This window comes from Oryctolagus cuniculus, chromosome X, assembly GCF_051225735.1.
Source record: "Oryctolagus cuniculus isolate XC-2025 breed Fujian yellow rabbit chromosome X, ASM5122573v1, whole genome shotgun sequence".
Lineage (NCBI taxonomy): Eukaryota > Metazoa > Chordata > Mammalia > Lagomorpha > Leporidae > Oryctolagus > Oryctolagus cuniculus.
Genome location: NC_142888.1, coordinates 110857241 through 110871337, shown reverse-complemented (window position 1 = coordinate 110871337; position 14097 = coordinate 110857241). Strand labels below are relative to the sequence as shown.

Below are 14097 nucleotides of genomic sequence, written 5' to 3'. Positions count from 1 at the left end.
CAATGGAGGATAGCCCTAGTGCTTGGGTCTCTGCACCCATGTGGGACCTGGATGGAGTTTCTGGCTCCTGGGTTCATCTTGGCGCAGCCTTGGCCATTATTGCCTCCCTCTCTGTCACTCTGCCTATCAAATAAAATAGATATATCTTTTTTTTTTAAAGAGAGGGAACTATTTCTCGCAATCCTAGTTTTTATTTTTGCATGTCTCTTGTGTTACATTTTTATTTATTTTCCTTTTATTTGAAAGGCAGAAAGAGATCTTCCATCTGCTGGTTCACTCCCCAAATGCCTGGCAGAGCTGGCACCATGGCAGACTGAAGCCAGGAGTCCAGAAGTCAACTTGGGTCACCCATGTGGGTGGCAAGGACCCAAATACTTGAGCCATCACCAGCTGCCTCCCAGGGCTCACATTAGCAGGAAGCTAGAAATGGAAGCAGAGCTGAGGCTCAAACTCAGGCACTCATATATGCAATGTGGGTATCCCAACCAGCATCTTACCTGCTATACCAAACACCCACTAGTACTGTTCTAATATCTGTGCAGAAAATCACATGCACACAGATGTGTTACATAATTGGAAGTATACAAGCGATCTTTAAATTCTTAGTAGTGTATTGCCAATACTTTTTGATATTGCCACAAATCTTCATATTAACCCCCTTATGCGTATGCAGTATTCCATGGTGTGTTCACCATAATCAGTATGTTTTTCTTGGACATTCAAGTTTGTTTCCAAGTTTTTGCCACCATAAACAAAGCTACCTCTCCCAACATAGTGCTGCCTCCTGAACTTAGCTTTTTAGTTTTTAAAATACTGGAGCTACTGGGGTCAAAGGATGCAAGCATTTCGATGTGTGTCTCTAAATTGTTTTCCAATGAGAATGTATCAGTTTTCACTGCCACCAGCAAGATAGCAGAGGTCCAGTTGCATTGCACCCTTGCCAGCTTCTGACTCACTGCCGTGCACGGAGACACCCACAGATTCCTTGACCTGTACACATAGTTTGTCCTCTCATAAGGAGTTTAGTAACAAGACATAAATAGAAGTTAGTTGTACCATCTGTTTGTGATTACTTTGTGGCCACAATAAAAAAATGCCACCAAAAAGGCCACCATATGTCAGAGTGACAGTGTTCCTGCCCCATAATCCATGAGTAGGAGGGCCCTGGCATCACTGAGTTCTATTTGTAGCTGAGGAGGAACTTAATGAAACTAAAATCTTTATGCAAGGAGTAAGGTTTCAGTATGAAAGCATTGGAATGATTTTGTTTTTAAATACACAGTATAGCAGTGAAATTTTTGTGGTTCTTTGAAAATGTTTCAAAGGGCTTTCTTAGAATGGTACATTTCACTGCAATTGCATTGTGAACGTATTGACAACATGCTTGGGTATAACTCCTCCAGTGCCCTATAAAGTGCTCTGTGCCCAGTGAGTGCTTAATAAATCATTGTTGCTGCTGCACACATGATAATGACAGCGTTAACATAACAGGACCTTCCTTTTGGGAGATCACAACCTCACTAAGTTCTGTCAATCCTGGTTGATGGCTGGTTATGATTATTTCAAAGTGCACCTCTGAAAAGACCGGAGCACTGACCTGGTAAAAACTTGCTGCTGCACTGAGGGCGTGATGTGGTTCCCCTGAGAACAGAGGTGGGTTTTGTCTTCCAAATGATCTACAGATTATCTCACATCACATGTTTCTGGGTGGCTCCGCTCAGTCAGGTAGCCCTCAGCACTGGTGAGATCAAAACCGAAGGATCCATCACTGTCTCCCTCAGCTTACGGGAGAAATACGGTCAACAGGTCTCCTTAGAGAACAAACCTTATGGAATACCTACTGTGTGCTCAGCCAGGCACCCTGGACTTAAGGGGTGCGAATAAAGCCGAGCCCTCTGTTTCCCCCAGCCTGCTTTGGAAGGGAATCACACACTCAGGAAGAGGTGTGGTAAGGATAGAGGGCAGCCTGTAGAGAACCACCTGAAGAGGTTGCTGTGTATCAGTTCGGGCTGGTGGGCGAAGCTCATGGGAAGATCTCAGGGCTGATAGCTGCTGTAAACAATGAGTAGGCTTGGAATAGGTGAAGGCAAGCCAGGGAGAGGCAGGCATCTGATCAAAGACCTGTGGGTGGACCCCACCCTAGAAGAAGGGAACACTGCATCAGATGCGGGCTTCTATATAAATGATGCTACAGTCACTAAAAAATACTTGGAGCAAACATTTTTTTTTTTACCAAAGGTTTTGGCTGTCATAGAAAGAGTATGGGCTTGGGGTTCAGGTGGATTTGAATTGAGTTATGGATCGTAGTAGATATATAACCTTGTACAAATCAGTTACCCTCTCTGCGTTTTAATTATCTCATCTGTAGTATTAATAGAGACATCAAAAGTGTGTGTGTGTATGTTAATATGCACACAAATGGGCCAGGGTTGTGGCTCACCAGGTTAAGCCACTGCTTTAGAGGCCCATATCCTATATCCAAGTGCTGGTTCAAGTACCAGCTACTGTGCTTCCAATCATGCTAAAACATCCTGAGACACAGCATATGATGGTATAAGTGCTTGAGCCCCTACCACTCACATGGGTGACCAAGATGGAGTTCCGGTGTCCTGGCTTCAGTGTGGCCTAGCCCTGGCTACTGTAGCCTTTTAGGGAGTGATCCAGCAGCTAGCAGATGCCTTACCCCCTGCCCCCCGCCATTTGTTCTACGTTTATTTTTCTTTATAAAGATTTATTTTTATTTCTTTTCACAAGCAGAGGGACAGAGAGAGTCAGAAAGAGAGAAGAAGGGAGACAGATCTTCCATTTGCTGGTTTACTCCCTAAATGACTGCAACAGCTGGTGCTAGACCAGGCTGAAGCCAGGAGACAGGAACTCTATCGGCATCTCCCACACGGGTGACAGGGGGCCAAGTATTTGGGCCATCTTCTGCTGCTTTCCCAGGCACATTAGTAGGGAGCTGGATTGAAAGAGGAGTAGCTGGGACTTGAACCAGTGCTCCATATGCCGGTGTCACAGGTGGCGGTTTAACCCACCATGCCACAAATATATACATAACTTCACAAGCGTGACTGGCACTCATTAAATGGTAGTTAAGAGGATTATGTTGAAGATTTTCTCTATAGGCAGCACGAGTTTGAAAAGGAGTTCCACTATATCTGCCTATCTAATGTATGTGAAGATCCCTATAATGCATCTCTTCTTTCCGCTCCCATGTTATTTCCTTATTTTCCTTTCCTTATTTGTTTTAGTTACAAAAGCTTATAGGTTGGAAAGTATATGAGAGTCATAGTAACAAAGGTCATCATTAAATTTCACTACTCCTACCTGTGGCCGTGAACATTTCCAGTTTCCATACAAATACCATTGAGCAGCCAATTAATTGTCATTGATAGACCAGTTTTACCTGTTTCAGCTGAGCTGTTAAAATTGGTTGGGCTGCAAACACCCACACTGATTTCTTTTTTCTCATCGGTGTTGCTTTACATGGCTAAAACACATTTTTTTCAGATCTTAAATAAAGTTCATATTTTGGCCATGATTCAATCTGAAAGTGAGACTCTTTAGGGAAGCCATCAACAAGAAAGGTATTATGATGATGATGTTGGGATAATGATAATCTGTTGTATTTGTGTAGCTTTTAGCCATATTTTAAAGTGATTTCATGTTCTAAAGACAAATTGCTTAGGAAAAACGTATGCAGCTCAGAATTGTATAAGATATAGTACTGTCACAGCATCATTCTTTTGAAGAACTCGTTCCTCTTGGACATTATCTCATCCTCCCTTCTCCCTGGGAGGTAAGTGATAAATAATCTGTATCCTTTTTTATAGCTAGGGAAACTGAGGCAGGAACCCATTAAATGCTGGGTGGGCATGCTGCCAGAACTTGTAGTGAGTTCAGGAGAAAAGTTAGTCCATCACACAGATGTTGTTTCTGTACACTGCCAAACATCTGGAGTCACTGAAGGCCTGACTAAAGTGACTTATAGTTTTGGTGATGGGGAAGTAGAATCAAATTCACTTGCCTGCATTCACATGTAAGTGAATGGCGAATTTGGGAGTGCAATTATTTTCCTGAACCTCTTTCTTAATGCTGCATCTTTCAAAAAATACAAGGGCATGCCCCCAACACACTTACCTATAAATAAAAGGATACATTCCTCTACCTGTGCATATATGCTCATCCACATGAGCTGTATGTAGCCAGGCCATTTATGAGCATATCCCAAAATAACGTCTTCAGTTTCTTTCTTGGAAATTCTCAGCTGCCTCCTTTCAGATTATAGTTGCTGTTGATAGCCCTGTAAATAATATACTCACTAAGGGACTAAAGTAGCATTATTTCCATAGTGACAGTCCCATGGTGTAACCTTGAGGGGATGGGTTCAGGATCAGGCGCGGGCCCCTTTCCTGGGAAGGCCTGCAGGTGTGGAATTTCCTCCCCTCTCCTTCCAAGGCAGAGTTCATGTGTAACATTCCCACGACTGCAAATGAGGACCGCTTTATTTCCTTTGCAGTTTCTAATTTGTGCGAGGATTTATTGCTTTGCATTGGGAGAGGGATTGAACTCTTTTCATTGTCTGTTCCTGAATCTGCTGGATCATGTTGTTGTTGTTGTTCCTGAAGCAACTTTGGTTTTGCTTAGTGTCATTCTTCCCCAGGCTCTTGCATGGAAGGCAGAGTCCACAATTTCTCAGAGTGATCGCAGTGCATCCTTCCCCATATGACACTGTGGGCTGTCATCTGCTAAGCCAGCTTTTTGGGGAACATTGTTGCTCTCTTTAGAGATAGCTGTGTAGTTAGTGCTAATTTAGTAGTCCTTAGACTGCTATGGAAGTGCTTGTTCCCAAGGAAAATCCAGCCATTTATCATTTTCCCCATATAAGTTCAAGTTCACATGAAATTCCAGAAATTGTTTTCTTGCCATTTGTAAACAGTGGAAGCCAGAGCAGTCGATCAGTACCTGCCCATTCCATGCAGAGCTATTCATTCAAAGTTGGATAAAGTCTCACCTGTTTGGGATGGTTGACACGTCCTGCTGAATGGGGGGCGGGGGTGGACGAGATGGGCTCTTCCTTCCAACCCTGTGATTCCGTGATTGGTGGCTCGAGGTCAGGCTTTAGGCCAGCACCCTCTTGTGAACGGGTCTTGTGACTTGATTCTCTACTCTGCCACTCTTCATAAGCCACCCTGTTCCCAGGTCACTCCTCTCACTTTGTAACTTCTCATCTTTTCAGAGGTCGTTCCCTTCCCCCGAGGCTTCCAGCCTGGCCAGATGGAACTTAAACTTGCCCTTCCCTCACCTCATTCTTCTGCTCCTCTGCCTTGTTCTCATCTGACTAGGAAAACACTGAATCTTATAATAAAAACACTTCTGCATTTATTACACCTAAGTTTCCCTCACCCAGGGCCATATAGGGCACCATGTGACTCCACATAAATGACAGTAATTCTGCCCTGGATTTACATAGCACAATTCATTTGTAAAAATCTCTCCTGTACATTCGATAAATCTGACTTCACAAGGACTCTGGGAGGAAAGCAAGGCAGGCATTTAAACCTGCATTTAGCAGATGAAGAACCTTTGAGCACTAGAAGGCTAGCGGTTCACATACAGTCAGTGGCGGAACCTGACCTAGAACCCAGGGCGAATGATTTCCTTCCCTGTGCTCTTTCCTCGTACTTCCATAAAAACATGGCACACCTGCTGGCAAGTTTCAGAAATAATAGATGTACGGGAGTACAGATAACAAAAACTCCCTCATCTGTGGCCTAACCATTTCCAAGTACCTAGTAGAGGAATGTCTATGCTCCAAAACTGTAAAATCAGCAGTGAAGAAGGATTAGCGCATTGTTTACCAAGTCTCAGCTGGGAAGATTCTGAGAGAAGTAATCACCACCTTGTATGGTGTAGAAACCCAGGTGCCACTTTGTGGCCTGGATTCCAGTTATAGATCACAGAGACACTTTCCATTCGATACCTCTAATTCATAGAATGATGTTAAATGGTAAAAAATCAGATATACAGCAGGTAGTGAAATGTCTGTACTTGTATCTAGCCCTCTCTGTAGGTATCAGAAAAATATTTCTCAAGATGCCTCACAAACCCTGGTATAATGATGACCTGAGTTTTTGAAACAAAGTTAAAATGTTTAGTAAGATAATTAGTAAAGTTTTAAGTGCCAGAGATGTACACAGCACATTCCTTAGCATACGATTTAAAATAACTAATGAATTTCAAGCATGACAGAAAGCACTTCAAGTAACCTGTTCTCATACTCTTCACACAATAAAGCCAGTGAGAATCATAAAACATTGACTTAGTTCAATGCTTGCTAGAATAGGCAACATTGATTTAAAATTTCTAAATAGAGGGGAAAACCTGTTGAAAGTCAGATTTCAAAGAGATCTTTCCAATGCAATTATGTTACTGTGTCTATCGCACTTCTTCACATACAAATATCTTGACAAAACTCTGGTAATTGCTATTTTTATATGGAACCAAAATATGTGTGTGAGTGTGTGTGTGTGTGTGTGTGTTTAAAATAGAGAAAGAGAGTATCTGCAATGTTAAGAGCCAACCAATGACTTCTCACTCAAAAGGACAGTGTTACTCTTTTTAAAGATTTATTTTATTTATTTGAAAGTCTGAGTTACACAGAGGAAAGGCGGAGAGGGAGAGAGAGAGAGAGAGAGAGAGAGGTCTTCCATCTGTTGGTTCACTCCCCAGATGGCCACAAAGACTGGAGCTGCGCCGATCCGAAGCCAGGATCCAGGAGCTTCTTCTGGGTCTCTCTGCAGGGGCCCAAGGACTTGGGCCATCTTCTACTGCATTCCCAGGCCATAGCAGAGAGCTGGATAGGAAGAGGAGCAGCCGGGACTAGAACCAGCACCCATATGGGATGCCCGCGCTTCAGACCAGGGCTTTAATCCACTGTGCCACAGCACCGGCCCCTCTTTCTAAATATTTTATTTATTTATTTGAGAGATAGAGTTACAGAGAGAACAAGAGACAGGAAAAAAAAATCTTCCATCCACTGGTTCACTCCCCAAATGGCCACAACGGCTGAAGCTGAGCTGATCTAAAGCCAGGAGCCAGGAGCTTCTTCCGGGTCTCCCACGTGGGTGCAGGGGCCCAAGCACTCAGGCCATCTTCCACTGCTTTCCCAGGTGCATTAGCAGGGAGCTGGATTGGGACTAGAGCAGCAGGAACTCGAACCAGCACTCGTGTGGGATGCTGGCACTGCAGCCAGACGCGTAGCCTTGTGCACCACAATGCTGACCCTAGACAATGTTAGTTTTTAGACACCAGAGTTAGATACTGTCGAGCTGAACATTATTTCAGGAAGTAAAAGGGAATTAGCTGAAACAGTCCAAAACACTTATCATTTAAAAAAATCTTCCAGCATTTTACTTAAATAGCCTGAAAAATACAATGTCTGCTTGCTTTGGGGAGCATGTGTTTTTAATATCTTAATTACTAAGTATGGTTTAACAGCACTGTACCAAGAAGAATTCTCAAGTACTTCATATTAAATTTCTTAAAATGAACTATTTGCTATATTTAGAATATACAGGATTAAAGGTACTTAAACTGGGTCATGTATTCTAGTCCTTACATATTAAATTAAATTACTCGAAAATGGAAGATGAGTTGGGAATGGCAAGCCAACATGTTGGGGGCAGTGTTGTGGTACTCTTGGTTGAGCAGTGGAGGGGAATATGCTTTTTTTTGTCCATTACAGTATTATACACTTGCATAAGTTTGTAAATCAGAAAAGTATTGGAAGTGGGGGCAGGAATTTGGCCTAGCAGTTAACCCTCCTCCAGTTGGGGCACATGCATTGCATTGCAGAGTGTCTGGGTTCACGTTCCGGCTCCACTCCTCACTCCAGCTTCCTGCTGATGCGCACCCTGCCAGGCGGCAGGTAATGGCTCACATATTTGGGTCCCTGCCATCCATGTGAGAGATGTGGATTGGATTACTGGCCCAACCCCTGCCATGGCCAGCATTTGAGGACTGAACCAGCAAGAGGAGCTTTTCTCTCTGTCCATCTGTCGTTATGTATCTATCTGTCATGCTCTCTGTCTCTTTGCCTTTCAAAAGAAGTATTAGAAGTGTTGGCTATGGAAAAAACAAGTACAACATAGGAAAAGAGAATTCTATCAGACTGTACAAGCTACCAGGTTACAAACTAGAAATATATTACTAAATCATCTATGAAATCCATAGACTCTCATATTCTATTTACAGTTACCTAGTGGCTGAATGCAACATGATATTTTTAAATAAATGGTTACAGATAGTTGCTCTCTATTCTTGTAAACTCTTACTGCGTGCAGAAAATTTTAGGATACTTCAAAACAAAGTTTGTGGAAAAACAGAATTAAAAAATTAGTTTGGGGCAGGTATTGTGGTACAGCAAGGTTAAACCACTGCCTGGGATACCCACATCCCATATCAGAGTCAAGTTCAACTTCCAGTTATTCTGCTTCCTATCCAGCTTCTTCCTCGTGTAGCCTGAGAGGCAGCAAAGGGTGACTCAAGTGTTTCAGTCCCTGTGTAGGAGACCCAAATGGAATTCCAGGCTCCTGGCTTCGGCCTGGCTCAGTCTTAGCTGTTGCAGGCATTTGGGCAGTGAACCAACAGATGGAAGATCTCTCTCTGTCTCTGTTGGTTCATATTCTCTCTGTTTCTTCCTCTCTCCCTCCCCCTCCCTCCCTTTCAAATGAATAAAAATAAGTGAATAAACATTTCAAAAGAAATTTATTTTGGTGTAAAAATTTTAAAATTCGTTCAAAATTTTATGCAGATTTAGTTATTTATTTGAAAGGCAGAGAGAGACACCTTCCATCTGCTGGTTCACTCCCCAAATGGCCACAATGGCCAGAGCTGTACTGATCTGAAACCAGGAGCCAGGAGCTTCCTCATGATCCCCTACGTGGATGCAGGAACTCAAGCACTTGGACCATCTTCTGCTGCTTTCCCAGGTGCATTAGCAAGCAACTGGATTGGAAATGGAGTAGCCAGGACTCAAATTGGCACCCATATGGGATGCTCGCATTACAGATGGTGGCTTTACCCACTACACCACAGTGCTGGCCTCTATAGTTCTTTCATAATACATCATTCCTTGAGCTTTTTGAAAACTTTCCATGTGTATGTGTGTGAATATTATTTGAAAAAATTCAGAGATATCTTCTCACCTCGATATATTTATGAATATGTATATTTCCTCTAGATTGTGAGCTCAAGTGTGGGATCATGCATATAATTATTTCCTATAGCACTTAACATAGTAGTACACTCAATACATAAAAAAATATTTTTATTGATCCATTCAAAGGAATAAATTTTTGGTTCCCTCAACTGATTTCTGAATTTAGATTCCATTTAAGACACTTTTCATGTTCTCTGCTAACAAGCAAGGTCACACAAATGCAAGGACTATAGGATTTAACCCTCTGATTTTATAGACAAAGTAATTAACCAAGAGTTAATGACTTGTCTGAAGTAATACTGGCTTTGACAAGGCTAGGACTTGACAATATTCTTTAGTACCCTTGCTCAGTTCCCACAGACTCTTCTGCTTGTATAATTGCAAATATGTAAGCACATTTGCGTATACAGTAGGTGCTTCCAGTCATGGCAGAGACCTGTACTAAGAAATTCATCTTTTAAATGAAAGGCTGCACAGCATGAGGCTTGAACTTGTTAATTATTCACCTCATTGTGGATATTAACTAGCTTTGGTCATAACAAGTCCATGTTGATGCCCACTGCCTCATTAAACCCACTGAGCACTTGTTGCATGTGCCTCGTGCAGTCTGTTGGACTCACTGAACCCAAAGCACACAGAGTCAGTAGGGCTTGTTACGTGTGACCTGGTACCCACTGACAGAGTCTGACTCGGGCCCTTGTCCACGTTTAGAGTGAGTCATCCTTTCCCTCCCATACCCTGGTTCTCATATCTTTCACCTTCCTGGACATCCTGTAATATTATCTAGTGCATCCTCCCTCCTTCCAGAATGGCAGAATTAATATCATATTAGGCGGAGGGCTTATGTGCCAGATAGTTCAGTTGTTTATATGCAGATTGGGTGCCATAGAGAGTGTGGGAGTGGTTTGGGGTTCTGATTCCCTCGTTCCTCTTTTAACTAGAGCAGCTGCATTTAAGAAACTATTATATATTGCTCTTCTAAGTAAGATTTTATTTAAAGGGTTCCAACTGCAAAAACAAAAATCCCACGGTACTCTGGGACTAACCTTAAAGGTCTAATCTAATCTCGTGTGAGTGATTTCTTCATGTGAGTGTCCAGTGAATGTATAAATCTCTAGAGTACCCAAGGAATTCACAAAATGCCCTCCCATCCCCATCTGTCACCACCTAATGAACCATTGGTCCAAATGGGGTCCAAACGGAAGAATGAGAATGGCTTTGTGGTAACATTATTTCTATTGGCAGTGATAACTGAAGGTCCATGTTCTAGTATACATGAGCTAACAGTGTCTTCTTGGCACCTAATGAACAAACACATGTATATATTCTTTGCACATGTCATTAGGATTCCAACAACAATCTATTGGGAGGAAAGTACTGAACTCTTGTGTCTTGAACTAGCTTGTCTGTTCAGAAGAGACACTCTTGCCCCTGCATAGCAGTCACACATTAACTGGCCCAACCAAATCTGCTCTCACTACTATATGCCCATGATTATTTGAAAAACTCACTTTCAACTATAATTCCATTTAACACATGACCAGGGGTGCTTCTCTGCTCTGTGTGGGCTCAGTGTTGGTATGCAGTGAAGGTAAAATGAGAATACTGAGATTCATCTGTATCCCTAACTGTGTGCTTTCTTTATGTAGTAACCACAGTGATTTTGCATAGTAATTATTAACTGCGGTGTTTCCAGCAGAGTTATAATTAATGTCCAAAGTGAAATTTACATTATTATTTGTATGCACTGGGTTTCATTAGATAACTTAAGAGTTTTAGAATATGATCTTTTCTTTTTTGCTTAATAAATTAGATATTTTATTCATAGTCTATATTTTGCCAAAGCATCACTTCTCAGAGTTATATCTGTTGTGTATTATGGGCAAGAAGCTGACAAGGCCCCGCAAAAAGCTAAGAGTTATTCTTGGCCTGTATCACAAAACAATGAAGTCCAAGTTTAAGCCAGTTACATTGTGGGCATTGAGGAGTCTAATGGTTATCATCATGCTTCACTGTCAATAAACTTTAAGGCATCACGACAAATAGAAGAAGAACCAAAAGACTGGGGACAGGCACAGTTGTTTGCCCTCACCTTCAATAAAGTATAGACATTGGATTGTGGAAAGCAGTAACCACAGAACCTGGTATCACATATTATCAAAATTCAAGAGTAGATTCTTGAAGAGCATGAGTTCTCATCAGCAATCATGCAGATGACTAGGAGCTCCTGTAAGTTTACTTGGAACAAATCAGACCATTTCCACATGTGGTGCGTGCACGTCCCTCACAGGATCAGAGAGTTGGCACAGACTTGGTATGTCTAGATTTCAGCAAAGTGTATGACAGAGATTTCAAGCAAGTGACAAGGAATGTTGGCTAAGTGATCGAGTTTGGTAAATGTGTAGCTAACTAATTATTCGACTTGAAGAGTATTTTCTTAGCTTACCAGTGTCAGCCTGGAGTTGTTTGCCTTAACTGAAGGCAGAGGAGTCATACTTCTAATATTTAGGGATGGCATTAAGATAGGCAGAGTTTGCTAATGTAGATAACACAATCAGAATCCCAAACTATCTCAATATCCTGCAGTGACAGGAAAAACTAGCAAGATAGGGATAAACGTAAGCTATTACATGTGGTTTCACAAACACGAGTGCCTAAGGGTGGGAGGGCAAATCCAACTGAGCAGACCTTTTTGTTTTTAGTTAGGGTGGAAACAGCAATGAGGAGCTATGAAACCTTCACTGACCCACAGCAATATCCTGCTATTGTAGCAAATCACTTGGCAGCCCTTTTGATGTTATAACTGTTATTGGCAAGAGGAAGAGTGTATATATGTATGTTAGGATGAGGAAGGGGGGCCGTGGAAATGAGTGGCTGAAAACTATTCTCCACCGCGTTTCAGAGTTTAAAAGGACTATTTTGTGGAATGAATGCTTGCCTGTAGCAGCTGAGACACCACTTGGGATGCCTGTATCCCACATCCGAGTGCCTGGGTTCCAGTCCCAGTTCTGCTCCCAAATCTATGTTCCTGCTAATACAGACTTTGGGGAGCAGCAGGTGGGAGATCTGGATTGAGTTCCTCAGCTCCCAGCTTCCAGCCTGGCCCAGGCCTGGCTATTGTAGGTATTTGAGGAGTGATCTAGTGGATGGGAGATTTTCTCTCCCTCCCTCTCTCCCTAGCTCTCCGTTTAAAACAAAATAATTTTTGTAAGTGGAACATTTACTTTAAAAAGGACTATTTGGGGACTGTAATAATCACTGCTCTATATGAATTTGTATTCAACCAGTACTACCCATTTTAGTTGCAAGACCTTATTGGTGCGTGATTGCAGTCACAGTGAGGCATTTGAGAACTGCAGTGCTAGGTCATCTAGTTTACTGAAAAGGACAAAGGCTTTGCAGCCAAAGAGGTCAGTGTTTAATTTCCAAATATGTCGCGTTATGGTTACTTGGCTTGAGGCCAAATTATTTTACTTCCCTCTACTCAGAAGCTTCCTAATCTGTGAAATGGGTATGCTGTTATCTGTCTCCAAGGATTAGTACAAGTATTAAAGATACTACATGTGGTTGGGCTCTCAAGATGTTATTAGCTAATCATTTTCTTCCGATTATAACAGAATGAAGAGTTGGCATAAGGGAAGGATAAAAGTGACCTTTAAAGTCACTTGAGTACCTGTGCCTTAGTTTATTGCCTTCGGAAATGGAAAGACTACACATTTTCTAGGTTGGAATGTTGTCTCAATGATTTCAAAATTCTAAATATAATCTAAATTCTAAAGATTCTTGGAAAAACATATCTAGCCAAACTTCGACAGATTTTTGAACTATTTAAAGTTTAGTTTGGCTCAAAGTGACTGAATGGAAAATGAAGATGGTAAATTATATATATATATCTATGTATATGCATATATAAGTATATATGTATGTATATGTATATGCGTATATTTAAATGAAACTCTTTAGATTTTCCTAAGTTTGAACTCTGCCCTAAAATGGAGACACTATATATAGGCAGGCTGCCCTTGGAGTACAGCTTAGAGATCTTACCGGAAGATTCGGAAGTCCCCTTTTAATCTTCAGCCCCACCAAGACCTTTCACAGAAGGACAATATCAAGTGGAGAGACTGCAGAGCTATAAAGTTCAGAGCAAGTGAGTCTGCATTCCTTTTGCATTTTGCTGTCGGGTTGAAGATGGTAAGAGGTTCCTATATTTAAAAACCGGCTGACATGATATCCTTATTGGCAGATGTCTCCCAGGAGGTATTTAGAATGATTTTGAGCGGCGTATAACATGTTTGTGAGTGTGTGTGTGTTTCACATACCAATGTGGCAGAAGGAATTCACAAGGCTTGGGGCTACTGAGCTTTCTTGAGACACCATCACTCTCAGCTGTTGAGGTGATGTCATTCATGTGAGGAACACTGCCGAGGCCCAAATTCCCAAAGCTCTAGTTTGTATTATGGAGCCTAGGGAAGATGAGACCCATGCCCTGGGCTCTACCTTCAAAGAACTATGGAATTTGTTAGCCACAGACTGGGACAAGCGAGCACTTGTTGTCAGGCAAAAGGAAAAGTTGTTCCCTGTTGGCTGAGCCTTTGTCCCTGCCTGGGATACCATGGAAAAGGGGGAAAGAATCCAGACTCATTTAATGAGCTAACGTAAAAGAGTAAGCCAAACTGGAGGTAGTTCATTAATAGATGCATATGGATTTTTGGAGGCGGTAGAGAGCTGAAAGATGTCCAGACCAGAACCCAGTGATGCCATTACCTTTGTTTGCCAGATTCAAGTATAGAATAAGGGGATCTATGTGGGGAACGATTGTCTAATGCTGACTTCTTTTTAAGTCATGCCATTCTATGAGCTACCCTTTGGCA

The 14097-nt window shown here is 42.0% G+C and overlaps 1 protein-coding gene across 2 annotated transcripts in view; it reads left to right on the top strand.

Moving 5' to 3' along the window:
* GPC3 (glypican 3) overlaps positions 1-14097 on the top strand; it is a 450311-nt gene that overhangs the window by 324222 nt on the left and 111992 nt on the right. The gene's annotated exons all lie outside the window — the stretch shown is intronic.